This window comes from Carassius carassius, chromosome 13 (genome assembly GCF_963082965.1).
Source record: "Carassius carassius chromosome 13, fCarCar2.1, whole genome shotgun sequence".
NCBI classification, from domain to species: domain Eukaryota; kingdom Metazoa; phylum Chordata; class Actinopteri; order Cypriniformes; family Cyprinidae; genus Carassius; species Carassius carassius.
In genome coordinates, this window is record NC_081767.1 from 12,156,095 (window position 1) to 12,162,403 (window position 6,309).

The window sequence follows — 6,309 nt, forward strand, 5'->3', positions numbered from 1 at the left end:
TTCCAAGTATATTTTCCCAAGTAAATTTAAGTTCATATTTTTCAAATAATTATTTTGATATTATTCTCTCATTTTAATATGCATAACATTCTATTAATATATGTTTTTACTGTTTTAGGCTGGTTACAATGTGTACATAAACCAGTGTGGAATCATGGGAATTGTTGTCTTCATCCCTACAGCCGATGCAATCCGACGGGACTCGGGATGAAATAATGTTTATGGATGAGTTAATGATTTATTAACGTAGTAGAATGAAGCAGGGTGAGGTTGAAAGCCGTCAAAGCTAAACAGGCTGCTGAAAGAGCGTGACACGTGCCACAGTCAACTGCTTCCGCTTCTTAAACATTGAAATAAAGCACATTAAAATAAATAAAAAAATTAAGGGTTTGCAATATTGACAAAAAAATTTATATCTCTGTGATTTCTGGGATTTTATCGATAACGATAATTAGACTATTTTGCTGAGTGTTATTGTGCTAATGACTTATTTCTAATTGTGCTTACAGCTGACTCCTGATATTTTTATTTTTACATTTACACAATTTTTTTCTAAAAGTTTGCACCATCTTTTAGGTCAACTACTTGCATTTGGGCTGTTACCAAGCAAATGCAATCAGTGTCAACAAAAATGTTCTTTGCAATGCAGAGAAAACCGAAGTTGCATCTGAAGTGCCATTTAGATGTTTTTACACACTGTTTAATGCAGCTTTGTGGGACATGGAATACTTTAACCTGCAGTTACAAATGTATAAATAATGTTTCGATATTTTAAAGATAAAACATTGAAAACTGATGTTTGACATTATTTAAAAAATTAAAACCGCCAATAGGTGGCAGCGAGTCACTGTGTGAGTCATTGCAATTGAACCGAATCATTTAAACGGTTGATTAATTCAGGAACGAAACACTCATGTTGCTCAGAGATGCAAAACAGTGGCTTGCAGCGGGTGCTGCACGTTTTTTTCCACTTCTTAAACTATTGTGAATTTACATTCGGCATTTAAATTAATTGTACCCACTGCAAATCATCCTGGGGTGGCCAGAGTGGTGGCCGTGGCCACATGGGGGCGCCCCTGCATTAAAGGTGTTTTTGTTGTTTCCATTTGTTTTCTACAATTTTTTTTTTTTTTTTTATTGCTTCAAGATTAACAAAAACATTTTAACATAAATACAACAACCTATTCAAATTATTACAATCATACAACATACAGGAACAAACAAATGAATAAAAATAATAAAAATAAAAATCAAACAGATATTTCTTCCATTTCCCTAGAGACACATTTAGCGTTCAATTGAGATGAAAAGCATAGCAGGGACATTATTTTTAAAATAATTTTACCATAAAATGTAACAAACTTTAATTCTTTTTGTAATTAATTAACACTAAGGTCTTTTTTAATGACTCACATTTATTTTAAGAATATCTCACATATAAGTGAATTCGCTAATTTTTTGTTTATGAATTTAATATTCAAAATGTAAAACTTTACAATATATTTAAACATTTTTCTTCTGTGTGTGTAAGAACGTGTAATATCTTTAAAATATCATTTACAATTAACATTTCTTGGGGTAAATAGAAAAAAGCTAACATCAGACCAAAATTTCAAAGATACATCACAGCTGTAAAACAAATTACCCAAGTCTTCCTCGTGTACATTATAAAAACTGCATTTGTTGTCAATATCCATGAATTTTGATGAGAAAGCTTTACATGGGTAGATTTTGTGGAGCATTTTAAAGTATACCTCTTTAACCTTATTTAAAATGCAAAATTTATATGGATTAAACCATGCCTCTTTCCAACGAATATCAGCAATATACCCTTTCCAAAAACAAACAAACAAAAATCCCTCTAGGAAAGATTTTGATTGGATTGAAAGATCAGTTTAATATTTTTATCATTACAGGAATGAGAAACCCGTTTAATACAGTAAGAATAACCGAACCTCGGACACATCTTCTGAGACATACAATAGACACACAGTGCTACATCTCACTGAGAGAAAATGCAGGAAAACACCTCTCACATATGCACTGGTTCCTCCTCATCCCCTTCCTTCCCCTCACCGAGCTCACTCAGAATGGTCAATAGCGGAATATAATGTTCTACATGAATGCAAGTGAGATTTACAGTCATTTGTTGTCATTTGTATTGTCTCAGGTCGATTGGTAAAATGGTCTCAATTTTACAAGAAATAGACTACAAGTGTTAAAGATCCTAAGAGTTAAGAACGATTTTGCTCACTGTAGAGGTGAATTGTTAGTTTCTGTCTCCATCTCGGGGGATGTTTGTCTTGGTCTGAGGTACTTAAGGAATAATTTCAAGAGAATCGGGGATTCATAGCCAGAAAGCCCGTAATATGGTGTGTCTCTTCACTCCATATGTATTTTCCTGAAGTCAGGTATGCATCTTTTACTCTTATCTTCTTTGAGAATTGGATGTCTTGTATTGATTTGATATCTCTGAACTGGTTATGTAATTGGCATAATACTAACCTGACTTATAATAAATTGTTGCATGTGATTTATTCTGACTCTGAAATTATTTTCTCAAGTAGATTAAGTGAAGGCGTATGTTACCGTAAATCTGCGTCCAAGGTTAGTACATACTAAATCTCAGGTTAAATGGTCCTGAGAGATGGTTGTGCTCAGGATCCTGAATGACTCCACTGCAGCCACAGGGGGAGAGCGGGGGGAGGGGGGGTTCTCCTGAAGTCCACGATTATCTCCACAGTTTCGAGCGTGACCAGCTGCTCAACCTCTTGTCTGTACGCATAATCATTACCGTCCTGAATGAGGCCGATGACTGTGGTGTTGTCTGCAAACTTCAGCAGCTTGACAGAGGAGTCTTTAAAGGTGCAGTCCTTCGTGTAGAGGGAGAACAGCAGTTGGGAGAGAACGCAGCCCTGAGGGGCTCCGGTGCTGATGGTGCGGGTGTTGGATGTAAGTTTTCCCAGCCTCACTAGCTGCTGCCTGTGTGTCAGGAAGCTGGTGATCCAATGACAGATGGAGGTGGGTACAGAGAGCTGTGTGAGTTTATTCTGAAGGGTGTCTGGGAATATGGTGTTGAAAGCAGAGCTGAAGTCCACAAACAAGATCCCTGCATAAGTCCCTGGTTTGGCCAGATGTTGGAGGATATAGTGCAATCCCATATTGACTGCATCATCCACAGACCTGTTTGCTCAGTAAGCAAACTGCAGGGGGTCCAGCAAGGGTCCAGTAATGTCCTTCAAGTAGCCCAGCACCAGTCTCTTGAATTACCACAGATGTTAAAGCAACAGGTCTGTAGTCATTAAGTCCTGTGATTTTTGGTTTCTTGTAAGGGGATGATGGTGGAGCATTTGAAGCAGGAGGGGACTTCACACAGCTCCAGGAATCTGTTGAAGATCATTGTGAACATGGGGTGATAGTTGGATAGCACAGGCTTTAAGACAGGCTGAAGAGGCACCATCTGGGCCTTTAGCTTTCCTTATCTTCTGCTTTCTGAAGACTTTGCACATACCCTCATCGAAGATCTTGAGTACAGGATAAGAAACAATAGAGGGGAGGGAGAGGGAGGGTGTTGATGGTTATCCTGTGAGATGGTCGGAGCGAGTGTGGGGTGTCAGACCAGGTTTTTGCTTTTCAAACCTGCAGTGAAACTCATTCAGATCTTCAGCCAGGTGTTGATTGGCCTCGGTGCTGGGGGATGGGGTCTTGTAGATAGTGATGGCTTTCAGGCCATTCCACACTGTTGTAGAGTCATTACTCGAAAGCTGTTGAGCAGTCTTATCCCCCTATTTAATGTGTATTTGGCCTAGTTTTGGTCCCCACTCCTGTAGGCGCCCTCTTTGGCCTGGCAAAGTTGTTTTGAGTTTTGCACTGAACCAAGGGTTGTCGTTGTTAAAAGATAAAATAGTCCTGGTGGGAACACACATGTCCACACAGAAACTGATGTAGGATATCACGGTGTCAGTAAACTCATCCAGATCAGTTGCTGCAGCCTCAAAAACACTCCCATCAGTAAGTTCAAAGCAGGCCTGTGAATCTTGCTTTGCTTCAGCAGTCCATCTCTTTACAGTTTTAACTACAGGCTCAGCAGATTTGAGTTTCTGCCTGTAGGCTGGTAGAAGGTAAACCAAACAGTGATCGGAGAATCCCAGTGCTGCTGAGGACAGAGTGGTATGCATCCTTTAAAACAGTGTAGCAGAGGTCCAGTATATTGCCATCTCTGGTGGGGCATATGAAGTTCGGTCTACATTTAGGCAGTTCACGGGTGAGATTAGCTTTATTAAAATCACAGAGAATGATAATGAAAGAGTCTTGATAGCGTTGTTCTGTGTGTGTGTGATCTGATTGGCCAACAGTTCTAGTGCGACGCTCACACAGGGGGAATGTATACACTCACCAGAATAAATGAGGAAAACTCCCGTGGTGAATAAAAAGGCTTGCCAAAATGTCCAGTAAAACATCTGCAATGCTCAAATGTCGGCAGAAAGTTATTTGGTGTGCTATTTCTGATGTCCAGATGTTCGTTCCTAGTAAAGCTGATTGAAAAAAAAACATTAAGACAGCACAAACATACAAAAAAAAAAAAAAAAAAAAAAAGAGTACAAAGTACCAAGGACCAACCAACCATGGCTGGCATCAGCAGGAGGCGCTTTAATAGCTGTAATCAAATAAGCGCTGAGTCTGTGCTCACTAACTCTGCTCAGGCATTACAAGCAAGATGAAATGAAAATGAAATTCATAATTTTCTGAAGACAGTCGGACTCCTTCAGAAATACAGTGATATAAAAACACCTGCACCAGGTTTTGACTTTGACACACGCAGTGCTCATGTTTATTCAACAAATTCAAAGCCTTTTCGAAAATCTATTTGTTGCGGTCAGTTTTGATATTGTGGCGGCCACCACAAATAAATAAATGTATGGGAAACAATAAAACTAACTTGCTAGAACTCTTTCATTTGATTTTGGGTGTCTGTATTTAAAGTATTTTGTTTGGTGTGTTTCCTCCTTTTAATGTGGCTACGTCTCAGTGCTTTTAAAAAAAAGCGCATCTACGCACCTTTTGAATAGCGCATCAAGAACCAGGTGGACCGGGTACTCGGTACCACCAGTACTTAAAAAAAGATTATTGTACCATTACATTATAATTTTTTTAGTATCAACTTGGTACCGAAGTAAAGAGTCTTTTGACAACACTAGTCTGGACTTGATTTGTAAAAACATGCAGCAAAGTACATGTATACAGCCATTACTAAAGCCACTTTGGTGTGGAAAGTGACATTTGCCACTGAAATGTTATTCTTATCCTTTTCTTTAGACATTTCTACTGGTACTCAAAAGCATTTGCTACTGAAATGTTCTTTTTTTTTTTTTACTACTGGTACATTTAACTTTTTCCCATAATTATTTTTCCTTCTGGATATATCAAACCAGTTCCCTTATGTTCAATGCTGGGCAAATTATGTAGAATTTGTAGTCCATTACTGATGACAAATTATGTAATGAAAATTGTAGTTAATAATCTATTAGATAACACATTTTATGTAATATAATCTGACACCTTTTTAATACTTTTATATACTTTATGACCCAATTTGTTTATCACATAAAACTGAATGGAATTGTTCTGTACCTTGTTGATTGAAAAATATAAACAAAGAAAATACATTCCATTCTTTGTTATTTACGACATATTGCATCAGGGTTTCCCAAACTGGGTGTAGCGAAGGGATACTTCAGGGGGTTCGCAAGTTGATGAAAAGCTGATAATTATCATAACTCTTTTAAAATAACAATAAAAAAAATCTAATGAAAAGATAAAATAAAAACAATCAAAATAAGATACTACTGTATTTACCTTTTATTTATCTTACGACCATCATAGAACTGTGAACATGCGAACATATTAACTTAAAATAGTTACCTTAAGTACCAGATTTTAAATATTTTTTGTCCAGATTTTTTAAATCCACAATACATAGTCACTGGATATGATAAAGACAGTATTTCACAGCTATCGGAGTGTTATGTTACTACTATGTAATTACAAATACTTATCTTTTGTTATCAGTTACTTCTCAGCTCTGCTTATGTTCATGCAGGTAGTTCATACATAACAGTAACTGTTAAACTTAAGTCAAACTTCTTCAAACACAAAGTTTAATATGTTTAGCTTTTATTTTCAAACCATGAAATTTTGATCAATTTTTTTTTTCTTGCCCTGGAGGGCCAGTGCACTGCAGAGTTTAGCTCCAACCCTGATCAAACCCACCTACCTGTGATTTCCTAATGATCCCAAAGATATTAACAG